Here is a 27,549-nt window from a genome sequence, read left to right on the forward strand (position 1 = left end):
AGGGTAGGCTCATTCCTTCCTTTTGCCCTCTTCTCCCTGATTTTTTTAGCAGTGACAACTCTCTTGCTCTTCCTTGGGTTGGATGATGAAGCCATTGAAGTGGAGACAAGAAGAGAATGAGATTTTTGTAGAAAAAGGGAGGATGAAGTTAGGGTTTGAGGGAGTGATTTTGGAGAGGGAAGAGAGTGGTGACTTGTATTTTAGGTTGTAGAATCAAAATGGGAGAATGGAACTCGTGGGTAGGGTTTTTATGGGGAAAAATTGCATTTGAAAAGACCAAAAAGCCCTTAAGTGGCTGCTGTCTGCGCCAACCGGAATTCCGGTTGGTCTGTGCACAGGCAACCGGAATTCCGGTTGGTGCAGCAGCCCAGCCCCTTTTTCAAAAACGCGCCAAACTTCTTCGTTTTTAACCCAATTGACCCCAAACTTTTTCTAACACCTAAAATATGACAAAATGAATATGCTCAAACAAGAAAATCTGAAAAATGTTGAAAAACGACGATTTACGGTAAGCTTTTCAAAAAAGTTTAAGAAAGCTAAAACCTTACCAAAAATGAAATCTATTCAAACAAATTGAAAATTTCTTTTTCCATCAGTTCAAGAATATTAAATATGAGGTGTGTGAAGTGATGGAATCGAAAAATATTGAAAATTGAGAATTTACGGTAGATTTTTCGAAAAATGCCTTAAAAGGCCTTGAAAAGTAGAAATCTACCAAAAATGAGTTTTATGCAACCAAATCGAAAAATTCTTTTTGCAATAGTTCAAATATGTTAAATGTGAGGTGCTCAAACTGACAGATTTGAAAAATGTTGAAAATTGAGTAAGTTTGGCGAAAAACACTCATTTAGGCAAAAACTAACAAATTTTCAATACTTAGCATACCTAAAAATTGTTCAAAGAGTAATTCAAGCATAGAAACCCTATAGGCATACTAGATAGACTTATTTAGACATGTTCAAACACATAAACACATATACTAAACACATATGCAAAAATTCACATATTCACTCAATCAAAAATGAGTTCAAAGTTCACCAAAAATTCATACCATGACCTATAATTTGTTATTCTCAAAGACATATATCTAATAGGTCAAGTATTAAAAGACTTTGCTTATTTATGCATTAGAATCATATTATAGTGAAAGTATATATACATAAGTAAGTAAGGAGAGATATGATATTCAAGTAGCTAGTAAGCCTTAAATTTCATTTATGTTGGTCATTCCTAGCTCTCTTCTAATAAAACTAAATCTCTCATCACTAAGAGGCTTGGTGAACATATCCGCTAGTTGGAAATTGGTGCTCACAAAATCTAGCATAATGTCACCTCTTTGGATATGGTCTCTAAGGAAGTGGTGCCTTATATCAATATGCTTGGCTCTAGAATGCAAGATTGGATTCTTAGAGAGGTTAATGGCATTAGTATTGTCACACTTTATGGGTGTACATTCAAAATCAACATCAAAATCCTTAAGAGTTTGTTTCATCCAAAGTATTTGAGCACAACAACTACCAGCGGCAATGTATTCGGCTTCGGTTGTGGATAAGGCTACCGAGTTTTGTTTCTTGCTAAACCATGACACTAAAGAGTTTCCTAGAAAGTGATATGTTCCACTAGTACTTTTCCTATCCGTTTTACAACCGGCAAAATCGGCATCCGAGTAACTAATGATTTCAAAGTTTGAGTTCTTGGGATACCAAAGCCCTAGATTCATTGTGCCTATCAAGTATCTAAAAATTCTCTTAACGGCACTTAAGTGGGATTCCTTGGGACATGATTGGTACCTAGCACATAGACCAACGCTAAACAAAATATCGGGTCTACTAGCGGTTAAATATAATAATGAACCAATCATACCTCGATACTTGGTGATGTCAACATCCTTACCACTTTCATCCTTGTCCATCTTTATGGAGGTGCTCATAGGAGTTTTCATGGACTTTGCATTGGCCAAGTCAAACTTTTGAAGTAGATCCTTGATGTACTTGGATTGACTTATGAATATTCCATCCTTTTGTTGCTTTATTTGAAGTCCAAGGGAAAAGTTGAGCTCTCCCATCATGCTCATCTCGAATTCACTATGCATACACTTTGAAAATTCTTCACAAAGAGCATCATTAGTAGCACCAAAAATAATATCATCAACATAGATTTGTACTATAATAATGTCTTTTGATTTTCTTTTAAAAAAAAGTGTATTATCCGCTTTTCCCATTGAAAAACCATTTGAGATAAGAAAAGGGCTTAAACGATCATACCAAGCTCTAGGAGCTTGCTTTAAACCATATAAAGCTTTCTTTAATTTATAAACATGGTTAGGGTATTTGTGATCTTGAAAACCGGGGGGGTTGAGAGACATAAACCTCTTCCATAATGTATCCATTTAAGAAAGCACTTTTAACATCCATTTGATACAAGACAAAATTCTTGTGGCATGCAAAAGCTAATAACATTCTTATGGACTCAAGTCTTGCTACCGGGGCAAAGGTCTCCTCATAATCAATTCCTTCTTCTTGATTGTAACCTTGGGCCACTAATCTAGCCTTGTTACGCACAATGACCCCATGCTCATCTACCTTATTTCTATAGACCCATTTTGTGCCAATCACCGATTGGTGTAACGGTCTTGGAACTAACTCCCAAACATCATTTCTAATAAATTGATTTATTTCTTCTTGCATAGCTAGAAGCCAAGATTCATCGAACTCGGCCTCTTTAAAATTCTTTGGTTCAATTTGAGAAATAAAAGCAATGAAATTACACAAGTTTCTAAGGGAGTTTCTAGTTGTGACTCCTTGTGAAGGATCACCTAGAATTTGGTCTATAGGATGAGCACTTTTGAACTTCCACTCATGTGGAAGGTTAGAATCCATACCTTTGCTTTCATTTACCTTTTCCACGGGTGGTTCCTCTTTGGGAGTTTGTGATGGAGCGTTAGATGATTCTCCAATGTCAAGATTTTGAACCTCTTCTCCCAAACCTACAACATCATCATCTACACTTTTGCTTGTAGGAGGGTTAGACTCATCAAATGCAACATGAATAGATTCTTCAACAACATTAGTTCATTTGTTATAAATTCTATAAGCTTTACTATGTGTTGAATAACCTATAAAAATTCCAACATCGGATTTTGCATCAAATTTTCCAAGGTTGTCCTTGGTGTTCAAAATATAGCATTTACATCCAAAAACTCTAAAATATCCAATGTTGGGTTTTCTCCCTTTCCAAAGCTCATAAGGGGTTTTATTCATGTTAGGCCTAATGAAAACACGGTTCAAAATATAACAAGAAGTATTGACGGCCTCGGCCCAAAAATATTTAGGTAATGAGATTTCATTGAGCATTGACCTAGCCATTTCTTGAATTGTTCTATTCTTCCTTTCGACCACTCCATTTTGTTGTGGAGTTCTTGGAGCCGAAAAGTTATGGTTAAAACCATGTTCATCACAAAACAATTCTAAGGCATCATTGTCAAACTCTCCACCATGATCACTCCTAATGGAGGTGATTGAATACCCCTTTTCATTTTGCACACTCTTACAAAATTTAACCAAGTTTTCCAAAACATCATTTTTGAGTTTAAAAAATATAACCCATGTAAATCTAGAAAAATCATCAACAATCACAAATGCATAGTATTTACCACCTAGACTAGCAATTCTTGAAGGACCGAATAAATCAATATGAAGCAATTGCAAAGGTCTAGAGGTTGAAATCTCTTTCTTGGAATGAAAAGATGTTTTAATTTGTTTTCCAAATTGGCATGCATCACAAAGTTTATCTTTAACAAAAGGAATAGATGGCAAACCAACAACAAGATCTTTTCTAACCAACTTTGAAATAGAATCCATACTAGCATGTCCTAATCTTCTATGCCACAACCAATAATTATCATTCATAACGGTTAAACATTTATTTTTGCTATCAAAGGAATCAACATCAATAACATAAACATTATCCTTCCTTTCTCCAACAAAAATAACTTCATTGGTTGAAGCATTTTCAATGGAGCATTTTGAGGATTAAAAAACAACACGAAATTTTTTATCACATAGTTGACTAATACTAAGTAAATTATGTTTAAGGTTATCAACAAGAAGGACATTTTTAATACATGGAGAGTATACGTTACCGATATCCCCAATGCCCAAAATTTTTCCTTTTGAATTGTCTCCAAAAGTGACAAAACCACTTTCCTTGCTCTTAAAACTTGAAAATCTTGATGGGTCACCGGTCATATGCTTTGAACAACCACTATCCAAGAACCACAAGCTTTTGCTCTTCCTTGTTGATTCCTACAAAAGAAAATTATTTGTTGGCCTTTGGTACCCACATAACTTTGGGTCCTTTTTTGTTAGTTTTGGAACCCTTTGGTACCCATTTGGTCTTGACTAGATATGCATATCTCTTTACATGACAATATGAAATAGTATGACCATCTTGGTTACAATATGTGCATGTAAAGTGTGGTATGCTAGTTGGTTTTACAAAGAAGTTTCTCAAAATTTTTTGTTTCCTACTAGGATCATATCCAATACCACTTTTTCCAAAACCACAAGATTGACTCCCTAGCATAAGTTCATAGCCTTCTTTACCTTTTGTAAAAATATATATGTCATTCTTAAGGCTTTTTACATTAGCATGCAACTCAACAATTTCTTTCTTATATGAGGAACAAGTAGCACATTGAGATTTAGCCAAAAGTTTCTTTTCATTTAATTTCAAAATCTCAATTTCCTTTAATAGCATGTTGGTCTTTTCTCTAAGGGTTTGGTTTTTAGCAAGTAATTTTCCAAAATCATCAAATAGTTCCTTAAATGAATTTGACAACTCATCATATGACATTTCTAAGTTATCATCATCATTTTCACTATCACAATCACTTTGGTTAGAAATGCTTACCCCATCATCAAGCGCCATCATGCACATGTTTGCTACTTCATTCTTCTCCTCATCACTATTGAGACAATCCGCCAACATTGCCCTTCCTTTGTATTTATTCTTCTTCCTCATTGGGCAATCCATTTTCATGTGATCGAGCTTCTTGCATTCAAAGCAAATTGGTGGATCATCTTTGCTTTTTCTTTCTTTTTCTTTTGAGTCGCTTCCTCTTTGTGGCTTCTTCCCAAAGTTCTTGAATTTCATGAACTTTTTGTATTTCTTTGAGAAGAGTGCCAAGTCCTCCATGTCACTACATAGGCTATCCTCATCATCTTCACTAATGGCAAGGGAGGAGGAAGACTTGAATGCAATAGTCTTCTTTTTCTTCTCAACTTCCTCTTCATCTTGTGCACTCATGAAAATTTCATGGTTCATGAGTGAACCAATTAGTTCTTCCAAGGGAAGTGTTGAGAGATCCTTGGCTTCTTGAATGGCAATCACTTTGCCTTGATAGGCTTTGGTGAGACTTCTCAAAATCTTGGTCACCATCTCCTTTTGTGAAAGTACCTTGCCAAGAGAATTCAAACCATTAGTGATAGTAGTGAAACGAGTATACATGTTAGCAATAGTTTCATCCGCTTTCATCTTAAAGTTCTCATATTGAGTAGAATAAATTTGAATTTTAGTTTCCTTCATAGCATTTGTTCCTTGATGAGTGACTTCAAGCATTTTCCACATATCATGAGCGGTAGAAGCTTGTTCAATATTTTTGAACACATCTCTATCCAAACCACATATAAGTGCATATTTAGCTCTAGCATTTTTAGAAAGCATTTTCTTGTCTTCTTCATCATATGCCTCATGTGTCTTAATAACTTCTACACCATTAATGACATGTTTAGGAATGTAAGGACCATTAGACACTATATGCCACAAATCATAATCAATAGATTGAAGATAAGTTTCCATCCTAATTTTCCAATAAGGAAAGTCTACTCCATTGAAGAATGGTGCTCTATTTGTGCTTAAACCTTCTAACATGTTATTTTGTGAATTACTTGGAAACGCCATGCTCTAGATTGTGAAATCTAATCAAATAAATGAAACCTGGCTCTGATACCAATTGTTAACCCAAGATATGTTTCCAAGAGGGGGGGGGGGGGGTGAATTGGAAATTTAAACTAATTTCGGAAATTTAAAACTTAATATGCCAAATTATGCAATAAATCAAATTTATCAAGTAAAAGCAAATAATATGGCAATCAAATAGATATAGCAAATAATCAAACTTGTAATGTAAAGAGTTGAAGGTTAAGAAATTGCAAACTCTCGAATTTTACAAGGTTCGGTAGAACTAAGCCACCTACGTCCTTGGTCTTCAAAGCTATGGACCTAGCTTTGAGTTCAACTATCGAGCCAAGTTAGCAGGCTTGACTAACCCTTACAACCGAGAATTTTTCACCAAGGTATTTCCAAACCTCTTACAAGAGTTTTCCACCACCAAGGACTATCAACCTCTTTTTCAGATTGTTGAAGTGCCAATCTCACTCTAACCGGGTTGTTTACAAAACCGGTGCCAACCTCACCTCAATCACAATATGGGAATGTGTTTGATATTACAAGCAAAAATCACTCTAGAGGTATGATAATACAATGAGAAACCTAGAGTGATTAGCAAGCACACTTAGAAGAAATAAATACAAATTTTGGCTCAAGTGTGTGAAAATGTGTTTGGATGATTTAAACTTTGAGAGCTCTTTGAAATCAATGGATTAGGATTGATAAATGTAATAAATGCTCGGCCAACCCCCAATTTTGAGTGAAAAACGAGTTTATATAGAGTTTGGGAAAAAACTAGCCGTTTATAGCCGTTAGGGGTTAATTTTTAATGTTGTCTGCCACGAACCAGAAGTCCGGATGGGGAACCGGAATTCCGGTATGGGAGCAACCGGAATTCCGGTTGCCAACCGGAATTCCGGATGGCAAACAGAGAGCAAAAGTTCGAAATAGCCTATTTTCCCGTTTTTCAATTCTTTATAACTTTTAGCTCGTTTATCCGATTTCAAAAATTCCAATTGTGTTACGACCGTATCGAGATGTATTTTCTTAAAAGTGAATTTAGGATATTTATTTCTCATTTTAAAAAATCACCATTTTTAGTACGTGAGTGAGCCAAATTTTATACTTATGACTTAAAGTAAACTTGCAATCACTTTACAAGACTAAGAAATGAAATTAAACCTTTATCTTGAGTTTCTTGAGTCTTGAAATCCATTTCGGGTCATTTCCGGAAAATTTGGTAAAATGACCATTTTGTCCTTGGTCATAAGTTTGACTTTGAAATGCTAATTCACTTTGGTTTTTGCTACAAAATCAACAAATCATTAGTAACAAATAATAATCAAATATTTGTTAATCATCAAAACAAGGAGACATAAGAGTTTGGGTCAACACCGTTTTCGTTTGACGATCCATCAACAAAGATTTTCCATAATTCCTGCACTAGCTCCTTTATGTGCTCGTCCTGAAAACCAGTGGACTCAGCCATGAAATCAGCAAGGGCTTGACTCTTGATTGCAGTTCGTGGCATATATAATATTTCAAACTAGCTAAGTTCGATAGCCCATTTTAAAAGACGTCCCAATGTTTTAGGTATTTTCAATATCTGCCTTAAAGGTTGGTGTTTACGTCGTTGATAAAATGGGATTGGAAATATGGCCTGAGCTTTCTGGAAGCCAAAGTTAGACAGAATGCCAACTTCTCTATTAGTGGGTACCGTGATTCACCTCCGAGAAGCCTCTTGCTTACATAATACACTGGTTTCTTAACATGTTCTTCTTCTCAAACCAACACGACTCTGACTGCATTCTCTATCACAGCCAGATAAAGAAACAGAGACTCTCATGATGTCAGTTTTGATAATACCTGGGGCTTAGCTAAATGCGTTTTCAGATCGTGGAATGCCTGTTCGCATTCTTCGGTCCACTCAAATTTTTTGTTTCCTCTAAGGAAGTTGTAGAATGGCAAACACTTGTCCGTGGATTTCGAAATGAAGCGATTTAAAGTCGCCACCCTTCCAGTTAGGCTTTGAACTTCCTTATGCGACCTAGGTGAAGGCATGTCTAACAACGATCTGATTTTTTCAGGATTCGCCTCTATTCCCCTTGTGTTGACTATGAACCCCATAAATTTTCCAGATGCCACCCCGAAAGTGCATTTCTACGATTTCAGCTTCATGTCATATCTCCTTAAGATTCCAAAACATTCTTCCAAGTTAGATACATGGTTATTGGTAGTCTTTGACTTGACAAGCATGTCATCAACATACACCTCCATGTTTCTCTCGATCTGGTTAGCAAACATTTTGTTGACCAAGCATTGGTATGTAGCCCCAACATTTTTCAATCCGAACGACATGACTTTGTTACAATATATGTTATGCTCGGTCATGAAACTGGTATGCTCTTGGTCCACAGGTTTCATCACGATCTAGTTATATCTAGAGTACACGTCCATGAAAGACATTAGCTCGTGACCTGCCGTGTCGTCTACCAACTGGTCAATCCTTGGCAATGGGAAACAGTCCTTGGGACAAGCCTTGTTTAGGTCAGAGAAGTCAATACAAGTTCTCCACTTCCCGTTCGACTTCGATACCAGCACGGGATTGGCAACCTAGATTGGGTGTTTTACTTCCCGGATAAACCCGCATTTTAGTAACCAAGCTACTTCTTCCTCTAGTGCTTCAGCTCGGACTGTTCCCAAAAGCCTCTGTTTTTGGGATTTTGCAAGCACGTTCTTGTCCAAATTTAATGTGTGAATTATTATATTCGGACTGATTCCCACCATATCCTCACATGACTAGGCAAAAACATCCAGGTTCTTCTGTAAGAAATCGACCAGCTTCTTCTTTCGTTTGTCTTCCAAGTTCTTTCCAATTTTTATGACTCTTGAAGCTTCTTTGGTGTCGATGTTCACTTCCTCGAGCTCTTCTATGGTTTTGAGCTCTGACCTGTCTTCACCTATTCGCAGATCAATGTTGTCACATTGGCTGACCTCACTATCTTTTTGTTGAGGTTGTTCTGTCCCAAGAGTGACTTCTACTTCGTGGGACTCTTCATCTCTTTCATTTATGACCATTGCTTGCTGCTCGAGTTGTGAATTTCCCTTCATAGAAATGCTATAGTATTCTCTGGCAGTGAGTTGTTCACCTCTGACTGTGCATATCCTTGAAGTTGAAGGGATTTTCATTGCAAGGTGTCGGATTGATGTTATGGCTTCAAATGCCATCAGCGCGGGTCGGCCCAAAATTGCATTGTATGCAGCCGGACAATCGATTACCACGAACTTGAGTATTTTGGAGATAGTTTGTGACTCTTCTCCCAATGTCACCACTAGTTCGATTGTTCCTATGGCTGTCATTCCTTCACCCGAAAACCCATACAGAGTCATCGAGGTCACCTTCAAATTGGATACGGACAGTCCCATTTTTTCCAGGGTGGACCCAAAAAGTAAATTTACAGAGCTTACGTTATCCACCAGTATCCTTTGGACCCTTCGGTTGGCAAGCTGCACGGTTACCACTAGCGGATCATTATGTGGGAATTGGATGTGGCTAACATCCTCTTCTGTGAAAATGATTGGTTGTTTTGCCAATCGCTATTTTTTTATAATCGTTGCTCCGGGATGAACTCCACCCCATTATGTGCCTTCAACTCATTAATGTACCTCGTTTGGGCCTCGCTGCTTGTGCTTGCCAAATGAGGTTCGCCAGCAGTAGTGGTTATATCTCCCCCACTATTGGAGGAAGATCAATCTGATTCGCCTGAGCTCCATATTGGGCTATCAGAGCTTCTTGGACTGACTGAGAATTCTGTCCAGCGGGCTGATTGGGAACTACCCGATTTCGGGCGTACTAGGCCAACGGTCCAGCTTGGACGAGAGTCTCAATTTCATCCTTTAGCTGCTGACAATCATCAGTGTTATGACTGATGTCATTATGAAATCAGCAAAATTTTGAAGGATCTCTCTTTTCCCTCTGGTTTTGTAAAGGTTCTAGCTTCTTCCATGGGACGTGATTAGAATTAGCCAGAAAGATACGCTCTCGGGTGTCCGTTAGGTCAGTATATGTAGCGTAGATAGGCTTGAACTTCTCCACAAACTTGTTTTTCTTTGTCCCGCTCTGGTCGCCCTCACCATTCCCCTTCTTTTTGTTGTTCCTCCCTTAGTTCTTCTGGGTAACAGATTGAGCCGTAGTTGCAACATCCGTTACTGCTCCAATGGGTTGGATAGGGGTCTGGCTGGTTCCTGCGACGGAAGCTCATGCCTCCTCCAGGTTTATCCATTTCTAAGCTTCGACAAGAATTTGTCTATGCTTTTAACTCCTTTTCTTTGGAGTTCTTGCCATAGGTCACCCCTGACGAGGATTCTCGTTCTCATTTCCATGAGCTTGGAGCTGTCATCAGCATCCCTAGCTCGTGCAACAACATTGGAAAATCTGCTTAGATATGCATTTAATGTCTCGCTAGGTTGCTGCTTTACGTTGGCCAATGAATCTGCCTCAATTCGAGCTGCCTGTGAAGCTCAGAATGCTTTTTTGAAATCGGAGGAAAATTTCTTCCACGATCTTATGGAATGCCTCTTGTATTGTTTAAACCACTGTTTGGTAAGCCCGACCAGAGTTGCAGGGAGCAAGATACACCTTAGGTCGAGGCTGACATTGTGGGCCATCATCATGGTGTTAAACATTCCAAGGTGATCAGACGGATCTCCATCTCCATTAAACTTCAACATTTGCGGTATCCTAAAACCTACAGGATATGTTGTTGCTGCAATGTTTGGAGCAAAAGGTTTGAGCTCCTCATCTGAGTTGCAATCGTCCTTTTCCTTCCTGGACAAGAGTCTTTTCATTTGCTCTTCCATTAGAGCCAGTCTCTCAAGGGTTTGGTCCCTAGTCCCTAGGTTAGCTAGGGGTTGTTCAACAGCTCCCATCCTATTACACGCGTTTGACGGGTTATTGTCCCTCCAAGCTCGAGCTTGGTTATGTGGGAAATTCCTGTTGTCGCGTACTATGGATGGACCTCCCTCCTGTCTAGTATAGCTATTATCCTCCCGAGCTGGATACCTTCTCTGTGAGTTTGGATGATCACGCAGGTTGGGCTGTGGATCATATCGAGGACTTTGTGCTGAACTCAAATGATTTCTCAGGTCACTCTCGGACCTGCCTCCACGATGACTCTCTGTCCACTAACTTCTGTTTTCGAAACTTACAGCTCGTAGTTGAGATCGAGGACCTTGATTCTCAACACGTGTTCGTGGGACGGAAGTATTTATGGACAGGGGAGGATTTCTCCTACTGTCCCCACGAGCTGGAATATCTCGTTGGGAATGAGGTGGTGTTGGATGTCTTACAGGTGATGGAGGATGCCTTATTGACGAAGCTATCCTCGTTCCATCAGGATGGAGTAGATTAGCTCGCCTTGGTTCTACTCCAACGTCTCTAGTTCTCTGCGCCTGGTGCTCCAGTCGTGGCACAAAGGGATTTGATGGAGCATTGTGCCTTCGCGAGCTTGTCCCTGCCCCTCCTCGCGGATTGTTATGGGCATTTCTGGGAATCTGTGAAGAAGCCACCGAGCTTGGGGTCGCAGTCCTAACCGACCGACTGACATGTTGATGACCTCTGTGATAATCAGTGGGCTGAGCATTCCGGTGATTTTTCCCTAAAGGCATAGAACTTGGAGTGGCAATTCTGACAGATCGATTTGGTTTAGGTCGGTTAATCTGGTGGGACTTATGAGACCCACTTTGCCTCTTTCTGACATTAACGTCGGTTGCAAGAGGGGATAACCAAGTCAAGACCTCCTCAATCTACGTGTTTGCCCTAGAGAGATGGCTCCTTAACTGGATGTTCTCTATCTCGACGGCAATCAGGTACCCTAGATTAGGATTTGGCAGTAGCGATGCCGAACTCCTAGTATTGTCTTGACCCGCTGGTTGTTTTCCCGGACATTGCTGAATATTCAGGCCCCTTTCATTGGGAACAGTAGTATGATGGGCCTCCTGCCCTCCAGGTTGTTCTGTCTCATTATCATGCATTGAGTGAGTGAGCACCATGATGAAAGTTGACTGGAACTTGTGAAGCACTAATTTACTCTCAATGAAAGCACCAAACTATTGACACGGTTTTTCACCAACAGTATATTAAGAAATAAAATGGGTAGATTAGTGCTAGATTATAAACCGCGATGAAATAAAAAGCATTCACTCAAAAGCACATATCTTTTACGTGATTCAGTGGTTAAAATCCACCTAGTCCACGAGTCAATATTATTACTGTTTCTCTCTCTATTTCTGTAGAGTTTCGATAATACAAAAAATGGTCCCCCTTCCCTGTCCAACATTCCTAGTATTTATAGGGGAATTCCATGGATAGGTTTGGGTAACTGTGTAAATAAACCGCGTAATTATATATGACATATAATTAATACAGATTATTCCCATTTACATTGGGATATGATTTGATAACAGAATAAATACGCTCCTACTATCTAGGATAAGAAATGATAGATATATGATACAGCTTGGTCATAATGAGCACACAAAGAATTCTCGAATCTCCTGGGATTCTTCAGTATGGGTTATATCTCGGTCCTCACGAGCTGAATATCTCACCCGAGCTCGTGCTTGATAACTATCTGACTCCGAGCTCATAGTAAGTTAAGAACTCATAAAGTTGGGTCTAACCTCTATGAGTCTTAAACTCGATTATTACCTTAAGCGTTGGTCAGATAATGACTTGTATACCATGTACGAATTGGATTGAATCGTGAGCTATTCACATCGTTAATAACCAGATATTCCAATTGGTGATATACTTTTAACTGGCAACTGTACCCGAGCTGAGTAATTGAACTCGTGTTAAATTTAGGGTACAACAAATTCCTTACCCATACAAGGTCATGATATGTTTTTTTCATAGATTAGATCCTCTCGAACAACATATGGGTCCTATTCATAAAAAAATTGAAATGTTGAGAAAAAGAAGAATAGAAGGATGGTTGAATTAGACCACTGAGAAAAATAATTTCAGGAAAACCTGTTGGATAAAGACATTTATAGATGAATTTGCCTCTAAATGAGATGATCCCTCTTCATTGATGTCAGTATGAGTATGAGAATTTCGTTGTCACTTTGGTACTCTTTGAAGAGGACTAACATGTTCAATATTGTTCGTACATTGAACATCAATATTTGAATGTTGAGTAATCGATATTATCGTACGATCATTAGAAAATGTGTATAAATCATCGTTATTTGATGATTTAATATCATTTATACGAATTTAATTGGGTTTTAATGCTTTCTGTTTAGCACATCTCTCTCTTTGTTTTCTACGAATCTCTTCCTTTTTTTCTTCTGGAAAATCTTTATATGAAATTCTTCTTATAGGTGGTTTGTCATGATCTTCAAAAAGGAAAAAAAATTTCAAATATAAAGTTCATAATTTTTTTTGTAGGTTTATATATTTTTTTAAACTATTATTAATGAAATCTTACCATTTCCCATTATGTCAATGAATGTAGTGTATATTTCAACTACAAGATATTTTTCTACAGGAAAGAAATAACAAATATATCATATCATAGTCTAGATTAAATAATTAAATGATAAAATATGTTTTCAAATATACTAATTAACTAAATTTTCATATTCCAAGCAACTATAAATAATAAATAATTAATATTTTAACTAATACTAACCTGGTAGCACTCAAAGTGTTGAAGGTAAATAGAGATGAGTGTAATCCTGAAAGTAATAAAGTTATAATTTTTTTTAATGTAGTTATATTTTTTATATATAAGAATATGTTAATCCACCAAACTATGTTATATATATATGAAAATTAATAACAATAATATTTATATATTTATTAATATATACTATTTATATATTATGAATATTATTATTAATATATATCCAGTTTGTTATCCAAAACAACCTAATTATTAACATTATATGATGATAATAATATCTTCCAAATTTTTTCTACCTACCTTATTTAATTTTAATTAATTTAAATATATATAAATAAAAATTTTGTTTACCTAAGTTATAAATTTTGGGTATAAATTTTTAGTTATTAATATTTTGTAGTATAAATTTTGAGTAGATTTTAAAATCATTGGTGGTAAAAATTACACATTATTGGACCAAACCCAAAGTAATCAGCTGAAGCCCAATAATCAAACCCTACCTATCAATAACCCTACTATAAATATATATCTTTCTACCAAAACCCTTAACCTATATTTAATTTCTAAACCTAGCAGGCAACCCCAAAACTCAACACCACCACCATCTTCGTCAGCTCCATCTCCCCTCACCCAAAAGCAGTCAACCCCGGTCGTCCCTCCCTCACCATCTCCGACGACCCAAGTGCAAGTGTCCGAATCACCCAGGCCCATCTCGACCTCCCTTGCGTACGATCCCAAAGCTAGGTGACCCGAACCCAAACGCGACCCCGGATCTAGGTGACTTGAACCCAGATGCGACCCCAACTTAGCCCTCACCACCATCTAACCACCCTTGCGCCACCTCACCTCGCTTGTTCCCACACCAAACCAGACCAGACCCATCGAACCAATAAGAATACATTATTTGTTCGAATAAGAAATTTATAACTTAGGAGATTTGCTCGAGCGACTCCAGGGACACCAACTCCATTGATGTCATCATACAGAGTGGACTCACTATCTTATGATCGGAAATCGATGTCTAGATGTAAGTGCCAGCCTGTGAGTGACCCAACTTGGGGGGAGCCTCTATAACGTCCCAAAAATGCTAATAGGGTTTAGTGCCTTGATTAGCATGCCGAGACGACATAACTGGGTATATGTGTGATCAATTGATTAAATGTGTGACTAGGTGGAATGCATGAAATATATGATACGTGAGTATGATTATATTTAGATGCATGTTTATGAGTATTAAATATGCATGCGGGCCCATTCTTGATAATTGAGGCATATTTGTAATATTGGCCTGATGCAGGCATAAATGTTATATATGTGTGTAAATGATTGGGAACACATTATTATGTGGATATATTTGCAGTATACGGCTTGAGGCGATCCTAGTGAGCGGTTTAGCGGAATAGTCATAACGAGGTTTAATACTTGGCTCGGGGCGAGCCTAGGGATATTTTGGGAAGTTTAATGTATATTTGGGGTTTACTAAGTAATGCGTAAATATTTGGTAACTAGTTGGGCATGTCGGGATTAATTGGGAATTTATGGGATGACTCAAGGAATTTACGAGAAATTTGGGATAATTACCATAATGCCCTTATGGGCAAATAGGAGGCTGAGTTAATTCAAGGGCATTTTAGTCCATTTTAATTAAAGGTTATAGTGGTGGAAACTTTGGGAAGATCAAAACTTATTGGAATAAGTTAGAAACATCTCAAGAACTCTCTCCCTCTTCCTCTTACACGTTCACTCTGCCTTCCACTCTTGTGCCTTGTGGCTGAAGAAGAATTTTGAAGAGAAGCTTGGAACTAGGCTGAGGAAAATTTGGAGAGTTGAGGCTAGGAGTAAACAAGGATCAGCTGAGGAAATTCAAGCCATCACTGAGGTAAGATTCTAAGCCTTCTTGTACTGAATTTTGGTTGGGTTTAGATAGAGTTATAAGTGCTTGGTTAGCTTCTGAATTTGGGTACTAGTGAGGGTATGAATTTCTACTGATTTGGGGTTGTGGTTTTAGTATAGATGTTATGGTTTTGTGTTCAAAATGGGTGATTAAAAATCCTAAACTCGTAGCTGAGTTTGGTTTTGGTTGGGAGGTTGGTTAAGTTTGAAGCTTTGAGGTTATGGTTGGAAAATATGCTAAGGGAACCCATAAATTCTGGGCTCGTTGGGGCGTACCGTGACCCAGCTCAGGGGTGCTGTGACCCACATGCCTAGAATGCCCTAGGTGGGCTCTCTGACTTGGGGGTGCGCCGCGGCCCTAGGGGCAAGTCGCGGCCTGCCTCCCCCTGATGCTTGAAGATTGAGTCTCTAGCTTGGGGGGGCGCCGCGACCTTAAGGGCCGGGTTGCGGCCCGCCTAGGGGACTTTGCCTTAGGAAAGTTTCTAGGATTGATAAGGCTCGGGGGCTCGAATCTAGATGCTTGGAACGATTTCTACTACCCGGTTTAGTAGAAATCAAGGTCCCAAAAGCTAGTAATTGAATCCAAAGTTTTTAAATGGTTTAGAATCTTATGGTTATCTATTATCGCTTTGTGACTAGGCTTTTTACTGCAAGGGCTCAAGAATTAAGGATCGTGCTTGGAGCTGCTATACGCTTGTTGCTTGGGATTCGAGGTAAGAAAACTGCACCCCTGAATGGTTGTAACGGGACTGACATTCCCAATACTTGAACATGTGTATTGTATGGTTGAATGATTGATTTGGAATATGTAAATGAATGGCCTAAGAGAGCTGGGGCTGATAATTTGCGCACAGGACGCGGTTCGACCACTGTGAACCGGGGCTAGCTAGATAAACATTAGACTCGACCTAAACGAGCCAGAGTTAGTGGAGTAAACAGTGGGCGTGGCCTAAGGGCGCTGACCCTGAGTATTGCATATTGATTGAGATAAATTGTTGAACGTATATGTTTACTATTATTAGTTTGATGTCTATCATTTGTTGAATATCTGAATAACTGTCTTATGATTGATTGGATGCTACTGTTGCTCTTATATTGGGATTGTTGCCTATAATCTATTGTTAGTTGAATCTGGTATATTATATCTGCTATCTTTATATTGTTGCTTAGTTGTGCATGTTGTTTTAAGTTTTCTTGTTGGGCTTTGGCTCATGGGTTCTATGTGGTGCAGGTAAGGGAGTTGATTGCTGGAGTAGCCATGAGTTGGAGAGCTTCAGGGGTGCTGTGTACATATGCGGCCTGCTCGATCGCCATGGTCGAGGTAGCTTGGGAGGAACTGTTATATTATTTTATAATATAATGTAAAATTATATTATATTATAATATAATGCTTTAGATTAAATAAATGTGACAAAGTGTGTCACATATTGTAACATATAATAGAGAGTTACAATATTTAGATATATGAGATATATTCAAATAATGTAACATATTTGGTGTTACAAATTTGTAACTTCCAAATATTACCCTTTATTGTGTAAAATTGTTGTTACACAATATTGATATGAATTTCATAAAGCCATATGTGATATGGCTGTTAGAGATATGATTTTAACCCCAATAATGTGTTTTGGGAGTTACAAAATCATTTGGGAAGGTTTGGAACCGTTTGGAAAAACAACACAATTTTTTGTGCTGAAATTGGTCAGTGGCCGTGGCCTGTGGGATAGAGACCAGTGGCCGTGGCCACCATTGTCTCTGGCCGCGGCCACAGGCCAAAAAAAAAACTGACCAATTTTCAGTTTTTTCAATATTTGTTTAACGGCTCAAAAAACCCAAATAGCTCCCAAATCTTTTTTTTTTTTTTAATTCCATATTAATCCAATTAAACATTGGTAACAGCCATGGGGGTTGGTGGAATTTGAAATTCAAAGGGTGTCTCTAAACTCTATAAATAGGAGCCTACAACTCACTTGTAAGACACAACATTTCTATCCACTAGAGCACTTGGCTAGAAACACCTTGAGGCTTGATAATTCCAGAAAGCTTTTCCAATATCTGAGAGAGATCCCTTAGTGCTTGAGTTAGGGGGAAATAAGCTTTTGGACAATGGTTTTAAACCTTGTTCAAGTTAGTGATCCCCAATCCTCTTCACTTAGGTTGTGTAAGTGAGAGTTTGATTGTGTTTCTGTTCTTCTTTTTATTCTATTGCTTTTCTTCTTATTCTCTTGTTCTATTTACTTGTATATTTTGTTTAAGAGTTGTAATCTTTTCATTTGGTCAAAACACTTTATTTTACTTGTAATCTTTTGCTTAGCGTTGTATTCTCACTATTCTCTTCTTCATCATCATCTTCTTCCTTTCTTTAGTTTATTTGTATTTTCAGTTATAGAGTTGTAACCTTATTTAATCAATCTATATTTACTTGTAATATTATTGCATAGAGTTGTAATATTATACTCATTTCCATTGAGGCAAAACAATATTTTCCTAACATTCAAAAGTTTATCCCTTTTTGTTTCAATGGAAGGGGAAACAATCAAGATCATGAACCAAGACCTAGTGAGATTGGATAGGTTTGATGGATCCAATTTTACTAGGTGTCAAGACAATGTGAGGTTTCTTTTAACCACTCTCAAAATCGTCTACATCCTTGAGTCTTCCTTGGCTCCTCTAGCCGAGCCATCCGACAAAGACACTCCCGAGGAGGTGGAGAAGAGAAGGAAGAGGGAGGAGGACAATCTTATTTGCAGGGGTCATATCCTCAACGCCTTATCCGATAGGCTCTATGACCTCTACACCGAGACCAAATCGGGCAAGGAGATTTGGGATGCACTTGAGAAAAAGTTCAAGGCGGAAGAGGAAGGTACCAAATTTTTTTTGATATCTCAATACTTTGATTTCAAATTTTTTGGTGATAAACCTTTTCTTCCTCAAATACATGAATTGCAAATTATTGTTAGTAAATTGAAAGTGTTAAAGATAGAGCTTCCTGAGGCCTTTCAAGTTGGTGCTATTGTGGCTAAATTACCACCAACTTGGAAGAGCTATAGGAAAATAATCCTTCATAAAAATGAGGATTATTCTTTGGAGGAAATCCAAAAACATATTCGAATCGAAGAGGAATCGATATGCAGAGATAAACTTGTGGAGGGGTCTAATGGAGAGACTTCCAAAGAAAATGCGGTGTCACAACCAAAACATCCCAAAAACAAAGGGAAAAAGGGTAATGAGAAACCTTTGGGTCCAAAAACCAACCCAAACAAGTTTAAGGGCGAGAAAGGTCCTTGCTTCGTGTGTGGGAAAAAGGGTCACTATGCTAGAGAGTGTAGGCATAGAAAAGACCAACAATGACCTAAGGTGAACGCAACTCAAGAGGAAAACATAGTTGCTACCCTTAGTGAGGTGAATGCGGTCCAAGGCAAGGTGAAAGGGTGGTGGTATGATACATGTGCCACTGTCCATGTCACCTATGACAAATCATTGTTCAAGACCTTTGAAGAGTCAAAGGGCAACCATGAGATACAAATGGGCAATGAGGGCAAATCCAAGGTACTTGGCAAAGGTACTATTGATGTCTACTTCACCTCCGGCAAGAAAGTTACATTAGTGAATGTACTTTATGTTCTCGAAATGAGTAGAAACTTGGTAAGTGGTGATTTGCTTGGCAAGCCCGGCATTAAAGCCATTTTTGAGTCCTGTAAACTTATACTTACCAAATCAAATGTATTTTTGGGAAAGGGGTACTCTTGTGAGGGTATGGTTAAGTTGTGCACCAATGATGTAATGTAACTTTCAATGTTATCAATAAAATTGCTAATTCCGCCTATATTGTTGAGTATGATTCATTATTTTTGTGGCATCTTAGACTATCGCATATAGGTTTTTCTACCATAAAAAGAGTAGTAAAATGTGGTATGATTGCATGCAATATTAAAAACTATGGTAAATGTGAAACATGTGTTAAGGCGAAAATGATTAAGAAACCATTTCCTAGTGTAGAAAGATCATCTAATTTACTAGATTTAATCCATAGTGATCTTTGTGAATTAAATGGTGTTTTAACTAGAGGTGGTAAAATGTATTTTCTTACTTTTATAGATGATTTTAGTAGATATACCTATGTGTTTCTTTTAAAGCATAAAGATGAGACTTTTGATGCTTTTTAAATTATATAAATTAGAAGTTGAAAATCAACTAAATAAAAAGATTAAGGTGCTAAGAAGTGATAGAGGAGGAGAGTACTTCTCTAATGAATTCAATACATTTTGTGAAGAAAATGGTATAATTCATGAATGCATTGCACCTTATACACCACAACACAATGGTGTTGCCGAAAGGAAAAATAGGACTTATCTAGAGATGATAAATTCTATGTTGGTGTTTTCTAAGTTGAACTTCAACTTATGGGGTGAAGCGCTTTTAACCGCTTGTCACATTCTTAATCGAATACCGATGAAGAAAAATGAGATATCTCCATATGAGTTATGGAAAGGAAGAAATCCCAACATAGGGTACTTCAAAGTGTGGGGGTGTCTTGCATATTGCAAGAAAAACGAACCTAATAGAACAAAGTTAGGTTCAAGAGCCATAAAGTGTGCTTTTGTTGGTTATGCCAACAATAGCAAAGCTTATAGGCTATTAGACTTAGAGTCTAATATTATGATTGAATCTAGAGAAGTTGAATTCTTTGAGAATATGTTATGTGACAACAATTCTCAAGCTTCAACATCTCTAAAGGAGAATTTGTTATATGAGAACAATTCTCAAGCTTCTACATCCAAAGTTGATTCTCAAGAGGAGAATTCTCAAAAGGATGTAAAGCAACCCTTTGAACCTAGAAGAAGTCAAAGGCTTAAAAATCATAAAAGTCTAGTAGTGGATGAAATAGATTCTCAACGAATTTCATTCTACATGGTAGAAGGAAATAGAGAGGAAGTCATTAGGAAAATTCCTATTGTACTTCTCGTTGAGGATGATCCTAAGACTTATAGAGAAGCTATGCAATCGAGAGATAGTGCATTTTGGAAAGAAGCCATCAATGATGAGATTGATTCCATTCTTTCCAATAACACTTGGAAATTGGTAGATCTCCCACCGGGGTCTAAGCCAATTGGGTGTGAGTGGGTATTTAGGAGAAAATACCACACTGACGGCACTATCCAAACCTTTAAAGCTAGATTAGTAGCTAAAGGGTTTAGGCAAAAAGAGGGTATCGATTATTTCGATACCTATGCACCTGTTGCAAGAACAACTTCTATAAGAATTTTGTTCGCTCTAGCTTCTATACACAACTTGTATGTTCATCAAATGGATGTCAAAACGACATTCCTTAATGGTGACCTCAATGAGGAGGTCTATATGGAACAACCCGAAGGGTTTGTCCTACCAAAATATGAACATAAAGTGTGTAGACTTGTAAAATCCTTATATGGATTGAAACAAGCTCCTAAGTAATGGCATGAGAAATTTGATCAAGCCATCATGTCTAATGGGTTTAGACATAACAATGGAGACAAGTGTTTGTATTCCAAAACTTGTAAGGGATATGTGATCATTGTTTGCTTATATGTGGATGACATGCTTATTCTAAGTAGTAGCATGAAAGGGATAGATGAAACGAAGATGTTTCTATCATCAACCTTCAAGAAGAAAGATCTTGGAGAAGTTGATACCATACTCGGTATCAAAGTAAAGAAACATAGTGGGGGTTTTGCGTTAGGGCAAGCCCACTATGTTGATAAAGTATTGAACAAATTTAACCATATCAAGGTTAAAGATGCCAATACTCCATTCGATCATAGTGTAAAACTAGAGAAGAATGAAGGAAGAGCGGTGGCTCAATTGGAGTATGCTAGTGCTATAGGGAGTCTAATATACGCTGCCCAGTGTACTAGACCTGATATAGCATTTGCGGTAAGTAAACTTAGTAGGTTTACAAGTAATCCAAGTGTGGATCACTGGAAGGCAATTGGAAGAGTCTTAGGTTATCTTAAGAAAACCAAAGGACCAAGCCTTCACTACTCAAAATTTCCTTCGATTTTAGAAGGATATACAGATGCAAATTGGATATCCAATCTTGGGGACAACTTGTCCACAACTGGTTGGGTATTTACACTTGGTGGAGGTGCAATTTCTTGGGGTTCCAAGAAACAAACCTGTATATCTCATTCCACTATGGAAGCAGAGTTCATAGCTCTAGTTGCTACCGATAAAGAGGCCGAATGGTTAAGGGATCTGTTGATGGAGATTCCCCTAATCAAAGATAATGTATCTACTATATCAATACATTGTGATAGCCAAGCGACATTGGCTAGAGCATACAACGGAGTGTATAATGGGAAGTCTAGACACATTAGTCTAAGACATGGATATGTAAGAGAATTGATTCAAAGAGGAGTCATCTCAATATCCTATGTGAGAACAAGTGAAAATTTGGCGGATCCTTTCACTAAGCCACTAACGAGGGATTTAGTGGCTGCATCATCTCGAGGGATGGGACTTAAACTCCCTAAAGAGATTCACGATTGATGGTAACCTATCTTAACACTAGTTATTCAACTAGTGTTAGGTTCAATAGGTAATAACAAGTCAATCAAGTGAATATTAGTTGTACTCAAAACAAGTCCCATCTGAGATATTGAGTACTTGTGTGTTACCAAGTGGAGGGTTAAAACCGAAAGGTTTTTTTAATAGAATTCAGTCTTGTAAAGACAAGTATTTTTGGTAACAAAATACTGTAAGAATTCTACTTATATGGACCTAGGGGTGGTGCCGCCTCTCATGAGAATTTGGAGTATTCTCAAGAACGTCCATGAATGGAAAGTGCACATGGCCATTAACGGTGCAAAGCGAGACATAGAGGTCTCAAGTGAACATCGCAAAGGTGTGTGTGTTATCACCGATTCGTCATCATGAAAAGATGGTTCAATGCCTAGTGCAACCTAATTTTTGACAAATTTTGTGATAATTACACTATAGTAAAGTTCAAGTTGAAAAACACTTTACTTTATGCACTACTGCAATGACTCCTATGAGAAAGAGTTCTTATTTAATCAAGTGGGGGATATGTTATATTTTGAAATATAATGATTGATTAAATAAGTGTTACAATAGATAACTATTTAATCTTGTGGGGGAATGTTATATTATTTTATAATATAATGTAAAATTATATTATATTATAATATAATGTTTTAGATTAAATAAATGTGACAAAGTGTGTCACATATTGTAACATATAATAGAGAGTTACAATATTTAGATATATGAGATATATCAAAATAATGTAACATATTTGGTGTTACAAATTTGTAACTTCCAAATATTACCCTTTATTGTGTAAAATTGTTGTTACACAATATTGAGATGAATTTCATAAAGCCATATGTGATATGACTGTTAGAGATATGATTTTAACTCCAATAATGTGTTTTGGGAGTTACAAAATCATTTGGGAGGGTTTGGAACCGTTTGGAAAAACAACACAAATTTTTGTGCTGAAATTGGTCAGTGGCCGCGGCCACCAACATTCAGTGGCCGCGCCCTGTGGGACAGAGACCAGTGGCCGCGACCACCATTGTCTCTGGCCACGGCCACAAGCCAAAAAAAAAAAAAACTGACCAATTTTCAGTTTTTTCAATATTTGTTTAACGACTCAAAATACCCAAATAACTCCCAAATCTCTCTCTTTTTTTAATTCCATATTAATCCAATTAAACATTGGTAACAGCCATGGGGGTTGGTGGAATTTGAAATTCAAAAGGTGTCTCTAAACTCTATAAATAGGAGCCTATAGCTCACTTGTAAGACACAACATTTCTATCCACTAGAGCACTTGGCTAGAAACACCTTGAGGCTTGATAATTCCAGAAAGCTTTTCCAATATCTGAAAGGGATCCCTTAGTTCTTGAGTTAGGGGGAAATAAGCTTTTGGACAAAGGTTTTAAACCTTGTTCAAGTTGGTGATCCCCAATCCTCTTCACTTAGGTTGTGTAAGTGAGAGTTTGATTGTGTTTCTGTTCTTCTTTTTATTCTATTGCTTTTCTTCTTATTCTCTTGTTCTATTTACTTGTATATTTTGTTTAAGAGTTGTAATCTTTTCATTTGGTCAAAACACTTTATTTTACTTGTAATCTTTTGCTTAGAGTTGTATTCTCACTATTCTCTTCTTCATCATCATCTTCTTCCTTTCTTTAGTTTATTTGTAATTTTAGTTATAGAGTTGTAACCTTATTTAATCAATCTATATTTACTTGTAATATTATTGCATAGAGTTGTAATATTATAATCATTTCCATTGAGGCAAAACAATATTTTCCTAACAGGAACTAGGGTTAAATCCTATTTTGCCGCTTTTGATGGCTAAATTGTATATGTTTATCTTTTATTAATCTGTAAATTGATTTTTGATCTCGTGTACGAACATAACATTTTTAATGAAAATAACCATTTTTGTTGACCAAATCTTTTATTATTCAACCTTGATTTAGTCTTTAATTACACACTTAAGTTCAAACAACTTGCTTAGTAGGTTAACACTATATTTAAACACATAGTATAACGGTCCTGGTTACCCAGGGCGTTATAACCTCTTTCTTGCCTCACCGACTTCCCCACTCCTAATGTTTCTCTCACTTGCAAGGTATATATTTTACACACACACATATAAGAAGATTGTTATATTATAGGGCCATTGTTATATATGAATATGTGTTTGTGTATATATATGCAGCTCGGAGTAGAGTTCGTGGGGACGTTCATCCTCATATTCGCGGCAACAGCAGGACCATAGTTAACCAGAAGTACAACAGGGCGGAGATGCTGATAGGGAATGCAGCCTGTGCTGGGCTGGCGGTGATGTTAGTGATACTATCGATTGGCCACATCTCAAGAGCCCATTTGAACTCGTCGCTGACCTTGGCTTTTGCAGCTCTGCATCACTTCCCGTGGGCCCACGTGCCGGGATACATCATGGCCCAAATGTCGGGTTCCATCTATGTGTCATTTCTTCTCAAGGCTATGTTCCATCCTTTCATGTCCGGTGGCGTTACTGTTCCTTCCACCAGCCTCGACCAGGCTTTTATGCTTGAGTTTGTTATTACCTTTAATCTCTTATTCATTGTTACTGCTGTTGCCGCCGACACTCGAGCGGTACATACATTTTCATTTAACAAATTCTTTTGTTAATTTTCTTAAATCTGATATATTTGACTAAATTTATAATTTTATATGTACGTATATAGGTGGCAGAGTTGGTGGGTATTGCAGTTGGAGCTACAGTTATGCTCAACATTCTTATTGCATGGTAATTATTATTGCTGTGGTTGTTCGAATATGTTGTTTCATGGAGTTGAATGTTGTTTCACATTAATCTCGAGAATTTTAAATGTTTTTTGTATTTAGTTTTTATTTCTTTGATTGTAGTGGGTATTATTTGATTATGTTGTTTTCCGAGTCTTTGTGTACTAAATATGCTTAATTTGTGTTTTTGTGTCTTTTTAGAAGCAGTGTGTGCTGGGTCATGGCTTTGGATTGTAGCTGCTAGATTTTAACAATTCAAGTATTAATGGGTTAGCTCTAGATCTAAGTATTTTATTTATGCATTGTTAGCATTATTTGTTTGAGTATTATTTAATCTTGATAGTTAATCTAATCAATCCTAAATTCTTATTAATGCTTGTAGGTTTTATTTCTCTATTTACTATTTGATTGTGCTACTATTTTTAAACTCACTAAATTGATTATTACTTATTTAAATCCTTTTATTTGTGTGATTAATTTTTGGTTTGAGTATTGTTGAAATATTTTTATAATTTAATTCTATTTTCCCCTATAATGTAAGCATTTTTGGGGATTTAGGTTTGTGAAATCTTTGGCATAGGAACATCTGAGAATGGTTTGGCATAAGGGGATTTATATGTTACTATATTTTTTGTGTGTACATATTATATTAAGTTTTAATGTGTTACTTTTCAGAGACAAGTATAGGTTTTAAAAGTTATTGTTTTTCTTTTTTAATGGCTGTATGTTTTTTTTTAATAAAATTATGTTAAATTTTAATAATCCAAGTATTAATGGGTTAGCTCTAGATCTAAGTATTTTATTTATGCATTGTTAGCATTATTTGTTTGATTATTATTTAATCTTGATAGTTAATCTAATCAATCCTAAATTCTTATTAATGTTTGTAGGTTTTATTTCTCTATTTACTATTTGATTGTGGTACTATTTTAAACTCAATAAATTCATAAACTAAAAACATTTAAAATATTTTTACTCACATAGCATAATATAGTAATTCATAACTGAATTTGTATAAGATTAATAGAGTAAATCATAATTGAATTTTTATAAGATGCTACCTTATGTTTTGTTGAACTTTATTTTATATGAAATGAGTGCACTGATTTGTAAATAACTACCTGATTAGAGAAAAAAATCAAATTTCTATAAGATGAATATGGTAATTTATATTGAATTTGTATAAGATGGTACTTTGAATCTATTATTCATTGCCTCATTTGAGATAAAAATTTATTTTGAATAAGATGAATAAAGTAATTCATAATTGAATATTTGAGAAATATATGATGTATAATTATAAAGAATTTGAAACTTAATTATTTGAGAAAAAATTGGTTAGTAAATCAATGATGTATGATTATAAAGAATTTGAGACGAAATTTTGTGTGTATAAGATGAATAGAGTAAATCATAACTGAATTTGTATAAGATGATATCTTTGTGGTTTGTTGAACTTTATCTTATATGAACTGACTGCACTGATTTGTGAATAACTACCTCATTTGAGAAATAAACTAAATTTCTATAAGATGAATATGGTAATTTATAATTGAATTTGTATAAGATGGTACCTTGAATTTGTGACTCACTATATTGCCTTCATTGCCTGATTTGAGATAAAAATTTAGTTTGAATAAGATGAATAGAGTAATTCATAACTGAATACAATAATTTGTTTAAAAAATTTGAATTTGAATTATTTTTGTGTGTCGACTTTCCTTGGGAATTTGCGTAAATTGACCACCTAATTTGTGAAAAAAATAGTTAGTAAATCAATGATGTATGATTATAAAGAATTTGAGACGTAATTATTTGAAGAAAAAAAATTGGATAACAAATCAATGATGTATGATTATAAAGAACTTGAGACGTAATTATTTGAGAAAAAAAAATGGATAATAAATCAATGATGTATGATTATAAAGAATATGAGACGTAATTTTGTGTGACAAAAATGATTTACCATGTTTTCCTGTTGAACTCTAGGCTTACAATGTACTCTCACAATTGAAACTGTTTGGAGTGAGAAAAATTCTACATTCATATACTTGATATGATAACTCTTATATAAGAGGATTGTTCAATTAGAGATATTATTTTAACAAAAATTTAAACTTGATATTTTTTTTGAAAAGACCTCAACAAAATGGATTATACACACCATGACTATATTAACTCACGTTTTTTTTAAATTAAAAAAAAAAAAATCAAGCCCTAGAAAACATGACAGTATTTAAGGGATCATTTTTTTTTTACCATTTTAAATAAAAGCCTTCAAGTTTAAAAATTCAAATAAAAATATCAACTTCGAGATTTTTTCCAATCGCGTTAACAGACTTTTTCACGATAAGTTAAAATAAGTTTATCACATTATCCAAAAAAATAGCATTAACATAGTTTTATCAATTTTTTAATCAATTAAAATAAATCTAGTAAAGTTAATATCAGATTCCTAAAAACTGTTAATTTTGACAGAATTTCACGTTTTTCACGATAACCAAAAAAATTGCGTTAAAATAAGTTTATCACGTTATCCAAAAAAATAGCGTTAACATAGTTTTATCAATTTTTTTAATCAATTAAGATAAATCTGTTAAAGTTAACGTCAGATTCCTAAAATCAGTTAAACTTGACATAATTTTATAATAAGTCCGTTAAACCAAAAATTTCGGTTATCTACATACTTATTATATAGAAGAGATATATATTG

General features: G+C 36.2%; 1 pseudogene; it reads left to right on the forward strand.

The window, feature by feature from the left end:
• The first annotated feature begins 218 nt into the window (after positions 1 to 218).
• On the forward strand, positions 219 to 25,014 carry LOC133825343 (probable aquaporin NIP5-1; annotated as a pseudogene).
• The last annotated feature ends 2,535 nt before the right edge of the window (positions 25,015 to 27,549 follow it).

This window comes from Humulus lupulus, chromosome 3 (genome assembly GCF_963169125.1).
Source record: "Humulus lupulus chromosome 3, drHumLupu1.1, whole genome shotgun sequence".
Classification (NCBI taxonomy): domain Eukaryota; kingdom Viridiplantae; phylum Streptophyta; class Magnoliopsida; order Rosales; family Cannabaceae; genus Humulus; species Humulus lupulus.